Source organism: Bactrocera dorsalis, chromosome 2, assembly GCF_023373825.1.
Source record: "Bactrocera dorsalis isolate Fly_Bdor chromosome 2, ASM2337382v1, whole genome shotgun sequence".
In the NCBI taxonomy this organism is placed as follows: domain Eukaryota; kingdom Metazoa; phylum Arthropoda; class Insecta; order Diptera; family Tephritidae; genus Bactrocera; species Bactrocera dorsalis.
The window spans coordinates 44,892,094-44,905,551 of record NC_064304.1 but is presented as its reverse complement, the minus strand read 5'-3'; the positions used below and the strand labels follow the sequence as shown (position 1 = coordinate 44,905,551).

The following is a 13,458-nucleotide window of genomic DNA, read 5'->3' as shown; positions in this document are numbered from 1 at the left end:
GCAGTATTACATTACAAAACGGAATAATTGGCGATTATAAAGAACATCTGATTTTGGTTTACTCTACTTGCGCAACGCATTGGTTGTGGCATACCTTTACGTTACGTTCGCCGCTTCATTCGCATACTTATCCGCTTTTGACGTACAAATAGCCATTCTGACGCGGCCTTTACATTTTTACCTAACTTTCGTTAATACTATTAATTTCTAATATTCCGATTAAAGCAGCCTGCAATAAGTGAGCAATACAGCAAGTACAGCTACATACATATGCTATACGATATATTGTATGGTGCACAATGGAAATATAAATGCGGAAATTACATACTCGTAAAAGCACCTGTTGCAGAATATTGTTTACGAAACTACAAACACAACATAGACAAAGCATATAGCGCTGACACAGCTCCTGAGAGCAAAGAGAGAATGAGATTGTTGTGTTAAGAGAATCGATAAAACAATGAGTTTACGAATGAGCTGAAATTGAGTGTTTTATTCTGAGTACAATATTGACCGGTGAATAGATGTCCATTCCACAATTGCTCCCAACTTTTCGAGCATTTCGGCCGGAATAGAGAATATGAGTAAATGTTGTCTTCCAAAGCTGGAATAGTTGCTGGCTTATTTCTGTAGAATTTAGACTTGACGTAGCCCCACAAAAATAGTCTAAAGGCGTTAAATCGCATGATCTTGGTGGCCAACTTACGGGTCCATTTCTTGAGATGAATTGTTGTCCGAAGTTTTCCCTCAAAATGGCCATAGAATCGCGAGCTGTGTGGCATGTAGCGCCATCTTGTTGAAACCACATGTCAACCAAGTTCAGTTCTTCCATTTTTGGCAACAAAAAGTTTGTTAGCATCGAACGATAGCGATCGCCATTCACCGTAACGTTGCGTCCAACAGCATCTTTGAAAAAAATACGGTCCAATGATTCCACCAGCGTACAAACCACACCAAACAGTGCATTTTTCGGGATGCATGGGCAGTTCTTGAACGGCTTCTGGTTGCTCTTCACCCCAAATGCGGCAATTTTGCTTATTTACGTAGCCATTCAACCAGAAATGAGCCTCATCGCTGAACAAAATTTGTCGATAAAACACATTTCGAACCGAACACTGATTTTGGTAATAAAATTCAATGATTTGCAAGCGTTGCTCGTTAGTAAGTCTATTCATGATGAAATGTCAAAGCATACTGAGCATCTTTCTCTTTGACACCATGTCTGAAATCCCACGTGATCTGTCAAATACTAATGCATGAAAATCCTAACCTCAAAAAAATCACCCGTTACAAACACAACATAGACAAAGCACATAGCGCTGACACAGCTCCTGAGAGCAAAGAGAGAATGAGATTGTTGTGTTAAGAGAATCGATAAAACAATGAGTTTACGAATGAGCTGAAATTGAGTGTTTTATTCTGAGTACAACATTTGGTGAATAGATGTACATTCCACAACTGCTCCCAACTGAAAATTGGTTTGGCTCAGAAAGAGAAATGAGTAAATTTGATTTAGTGAATATGTGTGTACTAATGATGTGTGTACAGTGTACACAATGAAAAGAAATTCTGATGTGACACTCACATACAGACGATGTAATAAGAGCAACTAAAGCGAACCTAGGAATCCATGAAACTAAAGTATTTTATTCTTAATTTTTTTCGACAAACATTTGTTAGAGATTTTAGAAAATGCAAACTGGATTATCAAATACACTTACAATATTTTACGGCGATTTTTGTTGCTTTGAGCCCGACACAACCGATTTGAAAAAATAAAAATAATTATATGAAAATTTACTTACTGCAAAGAAAAGGAAACACTTCCTCATAACATCAGCTTAAGGCCACCATGCCTTATGGCCTTCGTTGTATATTTAACGTTGACTTGCTGATTAGGTGATCATTTGAAATATTATTTTTTCTTACCGAATTTGAACTGAAGAATCTTTGTCTCATCAGTGCTTAGAATCTTATGTAAAACTGGCAGAGGTTCGTCTACAAACTTTCTAGTGGCCGGTTTAAGAGCACTTTTTACAGTGAAGGTACTTATCTTGGACTATGTGAATTTAGAGCCAATTCGCATAAGCAGAAATTATAATGGTTTGACAAATATTTCCCATAAAAAGTAATAAAATTGTCAATATGTTCTGAAAACTGCGTCAAATTCATTTCCGAAAGCGAAAATCAATGTTCATAAGAACCCCAACCCAAAAAGTGGTTGTCTTATTAAAAACTATCTTCATCAATATTTATTAAAAATAAAAGTAATCAACGAAAACTTTCTAAATTCAAAATTAAATTTGAATTTTCTTTTTATAATATTTTCATGATATTCAGAATCACTTAAACATCGACGACACCGTATGCATTAATTTAAAAATACTCAATTTGTATTTAACTGTGTGCATTGCGAGAAAGCTCAAGAGGATAAGGGTAAGTGTGTGCAAGTGCATGTGTTTATGCTGCCTATGGAAAAGAGTATTAGAAAGTACTGGCCACTCAGCAAACCACTTTCATTTTCCTACACCAATACCACCGCGTGTTCATAAATTTTGCTACATTTTTAAAGTACTTTTTCTACTACGCTTTGCATTTAGTAGCAGATTTAGTACGTTAACTCCAACGCCGGCAGAAGCAATATTTTCACATTCGCCACGGTGTGCCAAAGTCAGAAGCGATTCGATGGCGACGATTCAGTACGTCGGGATACCTTTAGCGCAGCGGTTGTGAAGAAGGTAGTCGGAGGAAAAGCAATCCGTTAGTTAAAGGAATTCTCAAATGCGGTAGACTAAAGCATTATTTTGAAGGGAGTGAAGAGCTTGTGCTTCTGTCAAGAGAAATAACATAATAATTATTTAAGCAATGTGTTGAAAATAAAAAAAATATATATTTTTTTCACACCTGTGAATGATAAAATTTGAAATTTAAAAATAAAAATTATCGTTAAACAACAATTATTTAAAAAAGCGAAAATTTATAGCAGTGTTAAATTTAAACAAAAATTTATTGGAAGAAAGTAAGTTTGTGTATTTTTGGTGAAGAATAAATTTGTTTATCGACGCCGGAAATTGAAACTGGCAATGTTGAAGAAGTGAATTGTTGCTTATAAGCTGATGGCTTTGCTACTTTTAGAGCAAAAGTGTTTATACTTCAGCAAATATTTGCAATTTGGAAGTATTAAAACACATATAAAAAATATATTTACATAATCAATATAATTCTTAAAAACTTAAGCAAATCAAGCAAAACAAAATAAAAAAACGTATGTGAAAATTTTTAAAATTAAGAAATACAATTTCAAAAAAAAAAAACAAAAGGTTAAAATAAATAAAGATGCAGTGTTTTGAGTGCAAATAAATCAAAATAATAACAAAAAATACTGAAAAATTGTTATGCAAAATTGAAAACAACTCACAGCCAATGTATTGAGCAATTCACTAGTGACCGCGAATTCGAAATGTAATTTTCAAAAACCTAAAAATAATTACATAATTTATAAAATAGCAATAATAAATACATATATGTAAATTTGCTTTTCATTTACTTAAATCGAAAAGCAAAACTAATAAAATACTCAACATACAACACTGAGAAAAGTGTAAAAATTTCCGTCTTCACGGCAGCGTACGATTGCCAAGGTTAAGTGCTGTGAAGTGGAGCTCTCAGAGGCTTAAGGAAAATATTCAGCAGTGTCGGTATGTTTCTTACTATACAAACATTATAAAGTGTTGTGTTATTTTCAGCAAAAAAAAATCGTTTTTGATTAAAAAAAGAAATAATATCTTCGAGGTGTTAATAAGGTTGCGTGTGAAAGCTGCTGTAATTTACTGTTAGTAAATTCATAATTTATGCACAGCAACAAGGAGTGCGAAAAGTTGAACTTTTTATTGACGGCAAGCAATCAGCCAGTGTAAAAAAGTGAAGAAATCTCATGCTTAACCCCTTTCATACATAATTTGCATAATAATGTCTGCGGAATGTTTTTTATCGCGACTTCAATTGCTGTTTGTGAAAGTTTTGCCTGCTGGAGTGTTGGTTGTTTTTCGCACATACTAGAATACAGAATACCAGTAAATTAAAAAACCAAAAAGTGAGTGCATTAAAGAAGCAAAAATATTTTATTATCTTAATACCTATACATTATAGCTGCGTTAAAAGCTGAGAAATTTTGAAAAATAAATTTAGAAAAATTAATTAAATTTAGGAAAACCATTAATTATCACAACAGTGCGAACTAGCCGAAGAGTTATTACTTTTGAAAACTGTGATGAAATTGACCTTCACCTTTGAAATATAAATAATTACTATTTAAAGCCAATGATTTAATCGAAAAAAAAGAATAAAAAAAATAGTTTTACAATTTTTTTAGTAATCTGCACACAAAGTGAAAATTCATAAGAAAATAATAATATTGTATATATTTTTTATTTTATGTGACAAATATAAAATTTTATATTTTTTTTTATTTTATGTGTCATTCCTGTATACAAGTATAATATGACTCAGTTAGTCAGAGGAAAGTTTTTCCAAAAATTGTGTTAACAAAAAAATAAAATTAGTTTATACTGAATTTTTCTGAGAATAGAAATTAAATAGTTCAAGATTTCCGGTTATTAAACTTTAATTTTCAGTAATAAGAATATTTTAACATCAGCCGCAGCAACAGATAGAAAAATATTTTTAACCAAACAACGACCAAACTTAATAAACTTTGTTCCAAGAAACTTAATTTGCCAAGGAAAGCATGGAAACTGCAAATGTGTTTGAATTTAAAGCAACACCTCGCGTTTCAGTGATTGAAGATCCGTGTCAATCAGAGACAGCAGTTATTAGGTAAAGTAATCAAAGTGCTTCTGTAGTAAGGTGTGAAAAGTCTAATGAGAATATTATTTCAAGGTTGATTCGCAACCACTGGCACTTTGTGTTTCAAACAGAACAAATGAACAAAGAAGGAAAATCATAGGTTTGAAATAATTATTCAAGGCTTCTTACTCTTCGCAAACTTTAAGAACAAAATGATTAGGGTTTACATGGCATACGTGATTTTTATAAAGGTGTCTCCCAAGTTATATAATAATTTACAGAACTGTGAATAAGTATCGAACTATAACCATCCAAACCCCCAGGTACCAGAAATATGGACACCACAGCCTATGGCTGACTTTAATGTATCGGTCAATGTATGAGATATATAATTGAAACCAGTGGAGAACTCTTTCCCGATAATAGTGTGCCTGAATGTTAAAAATGGCCAGTCGCTTCTCCATCTGATCTCCCGAACGGGTGCCTCTGCGTCCACCAACGGCCACTTGCTTCAAAGCTGGAGTGTTCTCTTCCATCCGCACCACATGCCCTAGCCCGCGCCACGGCTGTCTCTTACTTCGCTGAACTGTCTCATTATCCCCGAATATCTCGTACATCTCATCGTTAAATTGACTGCGGTACTTGCCGTTGCCTATGCGCAGATAATCATAAATCTTCCGCAAAACACACTAGGAACACTCCTAAGGCCAACTCATCAGATAATGTCGTTGTCCATGCCTCTGCACTATACAGCAGGACGGGAATGATGACTTGTAGAGTTTGATCTTTTAATCGAGTCAATATTACTTACATCTATATACATATTTTCAAACTTCCGGTTGGCTTTACACATTATATGTAGTCAATATCATTCCCATCTTCTGGCTGACAGTTTGCACATAAACTTAATATATTTAATTTAGCTTCTTCGGTTAAATTTAGTCCAGATATATCATATTTGGGCATGATTTTATTATAATTTTTCGTTACTTATTTACATATATGTATGTGGAGTTTCTTTTTTGTCACCAACAATCGCCTGAAAAGGTTTATGTCAATTTAAATTATCTAAAGCAAAGAGTATGAAGGATTTAATTTCAAGATATATAGTAGGTAAAAAACGCCGCCTTCCATAACATCACTTTTTTATAGAAATTGCATTTCCTTAGTCACTTAAATTTGTTTTTTTTTTTTTCAAAAATCTTTTTCCTACATTCATTACGAAAGAAATGTAGTGAATGTGTGCTCAAATTTTAAAGTGATCGACCCAGCAAAGAAAACACCGTTTCGAAAAAAATTGTGACGTGTTAACAAAGTGCTTGTTTGTGTATCCGAAAATATTGCCTAATTAACTTAAAATTATATGAATATATGAATATTCGAAGAAACAATCGATTGTTTGTAAATTCTAACTAAACACAGTAGAGAATCGTAATGACCACAAATGATTTAAAAATTAAATACGTACAATCAAAAATAAGTACCGACAACGTCGCCAGACGTTTGTGGCATTACAACAACATTCTTCCAGCATTTTATACAAATAAATAAAGAAAGATTTATGAGAAGAGAAGTGTTTATTTGCTAGAGTATAATTAAAAAACAATTAATAATAAACAGAGAAACTGAAATCTCAACGTTTTTGGGAAATATTTAAGCAAAAAATTTGTGAAATCGCGGCTGCACGAATTCAATATAAAGTAAATATTTGTTTTGCATATTTCCAAATCAATTGATCTAAGCGAAAGCATTACAAAATATTGTACTATATACCTGTATGGCTTTCTATAGCCTGTGATACCTGCCCATAATGCCAGCGCCACGCACTGAAGATAAGGAGATTACGTTTCAAAGGCATTTTTCGAAATTATGGAAAAGTTTTTAATCAAATACTCATACTTCCTAAAGTTATTTTAATATTTGCCTTTCAAAAAGTACCATTTGTAATAATATTCTACCAATGAGGAACGGTTTGATCATGTTTCGATTCCAACGCTTGGTGTATGCAAGTGTGCTCAGTCAATAAGCTCTGCGGCAGCTTTTCTGTTGACCGGATGCCGACAACTTAAGTATTCCAAGTATACTTGAAAGTCTGCTAATGTGTTTGCTACTCTGCCTCTGTTTATTTGTGTAATGAGCTTTTCTATTGCAATAAGGAAACTCATAAATCTACTTCATATCACTTTCATAACACAAGCAATGCCCGATATTTCTTTTACCTTTAGGGTGCTTTTATTGTCAGCTTTCTTTTCGCTTATCCGCATTAACACTGAAATTACATTCCTTTACTATTATATTATGGCGGTTAGGTTTGTATTTAGTACAGTTTATAAAGGAACTGTGAAAGTGTCACGTATTTGAAATGTTCTAAATTTAGTTCAAAAGGAGGAAGTATTTACTAAATTTCATTTAAATCCTCTAACTAAAACACAATATATCTTCTGCTTACACATAGATCAATATATTCGCATATATAAGTTTTTGCAATAGATACATATTGTAGTAAATAATAAAAATTTAGTTGTACTTGTTATACATTCGTCAGAGGTACGTATATGAAATTTTCGTTGATAATCTGCGCTAACGTGCCACATGTACCGTTAATAAGAGTTACTCTCTATATACTTTGTTTTCAGTTCAGTTTGACTGATGTTATGTACTATAAGTATATAAGTGTTTGATGATTTTTTTTTTCTGATAGTTAGATTTCATTAATGCGCTGTGATTTATTCATAAGTCTTCAGATTCTGAAAACAGATGTTCAGATAAGATATTTCCGAAGTGGCTTATCAATAACAGCGTAGTGCTTTTTTGGAACAGAAAAATGTATCCTGAAAAAATGAAGTTAAGTGCAAAATAGCAGATAAGATACGAAATAATATGAATGTACGAAATTTTTGAAGTAAGAAAAAATAATAATTTTATAAATAAATATAATAATAATATCCCTTCTCAAGACCATCAGACTGCTTCCGCACTTGACGTGAACATTAGTACTAAACATGCGTACGAACTTGAACCATCTATAACGACAAACAATATGAAAGGTGACAACCGACACTGTCACTTCGTGGTGACGCTGTCAAAAGTTCGCTTTGACATGTTTGTCAAATAGTAAGTCATTTCCTACCATCAATTGTCACATCAACAAATTGATTGAACAAATGTCGGCCTGAAGCTGAATTAAAAGAGCATATATGCTTCGCTTTTAAATATTATTCAACATACATACATACATAGTTCACAACTCTTTTCTTAATCCACTACATTTTTTATGTAACCGTGAACAATAAGGATGATGCAAACCAACACTATAATGTATACGTCTATTGACCAATTCAAATAAATCCTCTTGTGAATAATCACCACGATAATTATAACTTCAGTATCGCAAATTTTTAAATAAATTATTGTCATTTATTGCAGCAACTTGACTTCAATTAATTTCCTGTCGTAAATAACAATTCCATCTTACTGTCCACTTCCTAGAAAGTACACGACATGTAATTGCTACAAGTTTATTGCCACGGATTTATAATGGCAGATAGCTTTCTTGCCACCACAGACCACACCACGCTTGTTGCTCATTTTCAGAATGCCAATGTTTGGCGTCCTTTTTTCATTTTTTTTTTTTGCATTTTCTTTTTATCAAGCTTTTGCTGAATCTGCGGAATATCTTCATTTTCATTTTCTTCCACTTTAATCACCGTCATAATAACTTACATAAACATATGACAATGGAGGGTAGATTTCTTTTTCTATAGTTTTTGTTTTGAGGCAAAACTCTTTTTATGCTTTACGAATTCCATTTAATTTATTTGCGTACACGTTCGGCGAAATGTTTCCGCTCTATTGCTCAAACGGCTCGTGGCGAATATTTGTCAAATCCAAAGGATTATTTAAAACGCATTCAATACACTAGAATGTATGTATGTATGTAAATATGAACTGCGAAGTATTATACGTACTCCGGTTTGGTTTTCACTTCTTTGGCTATTTCGATTCGTTGATCTCTCTAATTCTCTGAAATATCGACACCAAAGCGAAACCTTAGTTGAAGTTACATAAAGTTATCTCCAAAAAAGTTCTCTCACTACCCGCTATGACAAACAACTCCATAAATCGTTCAGGAATGTTGAAAGACTCAGAATTACCTGAGGGTTGTTTGCCAAAGATTGTTCATATCGAAGTAAATATTCACTCCATTCACGAAATTTAGAACAGGCGGGTCGACATATAGTATTTGAAATGTCGAACAACATAGGAAACTCTAACGTCCGACTAACTCAGTTACAACAACGCATATTCGATTTTATTTTGTTACTTTTGAAATAAAAGATTTATATACATTAGTTGCGGCTTGGACCTCAGTCAGTCTTTTCCCAAGCCTTCAGTAATATTTTTATTACCCGTTGCTTTGTTCAGTGACCTACGAGTAGTTCACGATAGCTAGTATAGAAACAAAACCCTCTCAAATAAGAGGCTTTCACATAAATAAAATCACACAATGTCCGCCCTCAAATACGAAGTACCCACATTTATATACACCCGTTTATAAGCTCTTTTTTCGCTTATCAAATGTCCGCCCTACATGTTCTTCTGGGCTGTCACTGAATTTTCAAGTGCAATGTTGACAAGCCGTTGAATTGCCTTCTGCTACAGCAACGATTAACTTGAAAGCATAACAAAGTGATATGGAACTGAATACTGGGTAGGTGGCAATCTCATGCAACTTCTCACTATCTGCCCATGGATCTATTAAATCTTCATCACTCATATATTCCCATAGCCTCGTATTAAAAATATAGCTGGCAACTTCAACTTATTATAATTTGGAACCACCAAACCGATAATGTTTGTGTTAAGCTAAATTTTCTAGTGGGCGTGTTGTGCTTAAATATTTCAATAGACTAAAGTAAATAAAGTAGATTGTCAAACAATGGTCTACAATACTCAATTGAGCTTGATTCAATTTGTCTCGTATCCGCCAAAGACGTCAACTCAGCATATACTTTTGCTTTTGCTGGTCCAAATTATTGTCAGAGTTTTGTCGCTATTTCGGAAATCAATTTAGAAATTCCTATATTGTGGAACAATAGTACCAAATGTATATATAAACATATATATATTCCATTGTATGTAAAATATATGTATATAATACTCAGAAATGTATAAACTTGGTTTCATAACCTTAAAGAATCGTTTTGTGTGAATATCTTATTATAAAGTAGAGAAGATGAAATGTTTTGTAAATATTTCAAATCACGGAAGACTAAAATATTAAACTCAAATTAATGTGAACAAAAAGTAAAATACTAAACCAAAAGCAAGCAAGATATTTTAAGAAAGGGACCAAATAACAAGCTAAATAATCAAGTGAAATTACACAATTCTTCTTTCTTCTGTGACGTAGTTCAATAACGGATGTTGCTCAGACTCTATTATCATTAAGTGATGTCCAAGTGAGCTTGAAAATTGATGTAATTGCTGTATTAATAATAGGTTGGCTGTCATAATTGTTGCACTGACACATAATATATGTAATGTGACACATAATATGTAAAGGGTGATTTTTTAAGAGCTTGATAACTTTTAAAAAAAAAAAAACGCATAAAATTTGCAAAATCTCATCGGTTCTTTATTTGAAACGTTAGATTGGTTCATGACATTTACTTTTTGAAGATAATTTCATTTAAATGTTGACCGCGGCTGCGTCTTAGGTGGTCCATTCGGAAAGTCCAATTTTGGGCAACTTTTTCGAGCATTTCGGCCGGAATAGCCCGAATTTCTTCGGAAATGTTGTCTTCCAAAGCTGGAATAGTTGCTGGCTTATTTCTGTAGACTTTAGACTTGACGTAGCCCCACAAAAAATAGTCTAAAGGCGTTAAATCGCATGATCTTGGTGGCCAACTTACGGGTCCATTTCTTGAGATGAATTGTTGTCCGAAGTTTTCCCTCAAAATGGCCATAGAATCGCGAGCTGTGTGGCATGTAGCGCCATCTTGTTGAAACCACATGTCAACCAAGTTCAGTTCTTCCATTTTTGGCAACAAAAAGTTTGTTAGCATCGAACGATAGCGATCGCCATTCACCGTAACGTTGCGTCCAACAGCATCTTTGAAAAAATACGGTCCAATGATTCCACCAGCGTACAAACCACACCAAACAGTGCATTTTTCGGGATGCATGGGCAGTTCTTGAACGGCTTCTGGTTGCTCTTCACCCCAAATGCGGCAATTTTGCTTATTTACGTAGCCATTCAACCAGAAATGAGCCTCATCGCTGAACAAAACACGCGCGCGAAACACATTTCGAACCGAACACTGATTTTGGTAATAAAATTCAATGATTTGCAAGCGTTGCTCGTTAGTAAGTCTATTCATGATGAAATGTCAAAGCATACTGAGCATCTTTCTCTTTGACACCATGTCTGAAATCCCACGTGATCTGTCAAATACTAATGCATGAAAATCCTAACCTCAAAAAAATCACCCGTTATAATATTCGAGTTTCTTAGGTCATTTAAGCTGTTTTTACAGAAATATATTTTTATACTCCCACAATACATCGCAAAGAGAGTATAATAGTTTTGTTCCCCCAAGGGTTGTTTGTAACACCTAACACTAATTTAGATAAATATAGAGTTAAATAGTTGAATTCAAAATGACCGACTTTTCGTCCGCCCGACCTTGCAAGTGATAACTTGAGTAAACATTGAGACCCTAAGGAAGTTGGTATTTCCGAATGGTACATACAATCGGAAATTTGTCACGCTCACAAAATGTTACTAAACGAAAGCTTTTAAAGGATCTCATTCCATAACAGTCCCGTAACCTGGATTTAGTTTCGAATGTTTACGTACGGAGAGCTAATGAAGACATAACTTCCCTGAATTATACGATGAAAATTTACGCCAAAAAATCATCTGCAGTTTTTCGAATTCGCTAAAGTGAGAATATTATCTATTTTGTGCGAGTAATAAATTTTCGGCAAAACTTAATAATTTCTAATTGTCTTGTGCTAAATTTTCTAGTGGGTGTGCTATTCCTAAATATTTCACTGGAAAAAAGTGGGTAAAGTGAATTATCGAACAATGGTCTACAATAGTCAATTGAGCTTAATTAAATTTGTCTCGTCTCCGTTAAAGCACTGTCAGCTCGACATTTACCTTTGCTGGTTTCAAATTTTTAACAGAATTATGTCCCTAATGAGTGCTCAATTTAGTAATACTTACATTGTGAGATGTATGTAATATATATTTTACATTTCACTGTAGCCCATATCTCAGGATCTTTTCGAACAATTTCAATTTATCCTAAAATTTCTAGTTATCATATAATAATCTTCGTTACTTTAGCAGACTTTATGTTACATATGTCGGCCAGAGTGAGTGTTGCCTCGATAGGGGGCCTCCTTGTCTGAAACCTCGCCTGGTATCGAACGGCCCTTTCCGAACCTGACGCAATCCTGACGTCAGCTTACACAGCCGTATTTGCTTTGCGGTAATACCATGTTCAGACAAAGCGGCAGTTCCTTTTCGTGCTGTCGAAAGCGGCTCTGAAATCCGTAGAACCTTGTATCCGATGTTAAAAACGAAACGTTAGTTTCCGCAGATTGTGGAGTCGCCATTTTTGTGGATTAGGTAGAAGATACTTAAATTTCAAACGATTTGAATAGCTCGTACGGCAATCCATCGGTCCCCGCCGCTGTGTTGTTTTTCAGACGGGTAATTGCTGTTCAAACCTCGTCATAGTAGGACAATGGAACATCTAATCCATCGTCATCGATTGGGGAGTCGTGTTCGCCATCTTCAGATGTTACACCTTCACTTTCCCCCATAATATCAATATGCTTTGATCATTAACCACTAGATCACCACTTTGTGACCTACAAGTATATGCCCCGGTCTTGAAACCGTCTTTTAGTCGCCGCATCTTTTCGTTGAATTTTCGATCATTACCTCTGTCAGCCAGTTTCTCAATGTCTTCAAACTTCAATTCGCATCTTCCTTGTTTTTTCTGCATATATGTCTCACTTGCCTCTTCAACTCGCGGTATCTATCCCACCACTCGTGCTGTGGTCGATCGCAACATTGCGAGATAAATGTTCGCTTTCTCTCCACTGCGACACGACAATCCTCATGGTACCAGCTTTTCTTTCGACCTTTACGATGCGCTTACAGTTTGAATTGCCGTTCAACAGTTCCCTTATACCGAGTTGCTGATTAATGCTCTCAGAAAGCAGGAGAACAAGTTGAGTAGAAAACCATTTCGCTTTCGATTGTGATATTAGCTTCTCGACGTCGTACCTTTCCTGTGTTTGTTGATGGACATATATAGAAGCGGGCGCGTATCTTCGCTACAACAAGAGTTTGCCAACACCTGAAGAATTTTCCTGGCTTTGGAAGGATCCAAGTTGCAAGAGTATGAAATATTCGGTTACACCCGAAGACTTCTTTACTTGTTATATTTTTATTAACTTGAAACTATTAACCATTAACTTGAAACCTTTTCAGGCTGCCAATGCCTCGTTTTTCCGTTGTTATTGCGTCCAGTGCCACAAGAATTATGAGGTTTTAAACTAAAGCGATACTTTTCATTACCTTATGGTACATATGCTTTTTTAAGGGACCGACCATTTTTGGAGTAACTG

At 34.5% G+C, this 13,458-nt stretch overlaps 1 protein-coding gene across 7 annotated transcripts in view; it reads left to right on the top strand.

The window, feature by feature from the left end:
- LOC105222913 (tachykinin-like peptides receptor 99D) overlaps positions 1–13,458 on the top strand; it is a 453,112-nt gene that overhangs the window by 397,619 nt on the left and 42,035 nt on the right. The window contains exons 1-2 of one of the 7 annotated variants that reach the window (XM_049450608.1): positions 2,690–3,019; positions 3,747–4,093. The exons of 2 other annotated variants lie outside the window; for them this stretch is intronic. The gene's annotated coding sequence lies outside the window, so the exon portion shown is untranslated. Of the gene's footprint in view, positions 1–2,689; positions 3,699–3,718; positions 4,094–13,458 lie in introns of those variants that run through there. 4 more of the 7 variants (XM_049450610.1, XM_049450607.1, XM_049450613.1 and 1 more) reach the window with 4 other exon arrangements.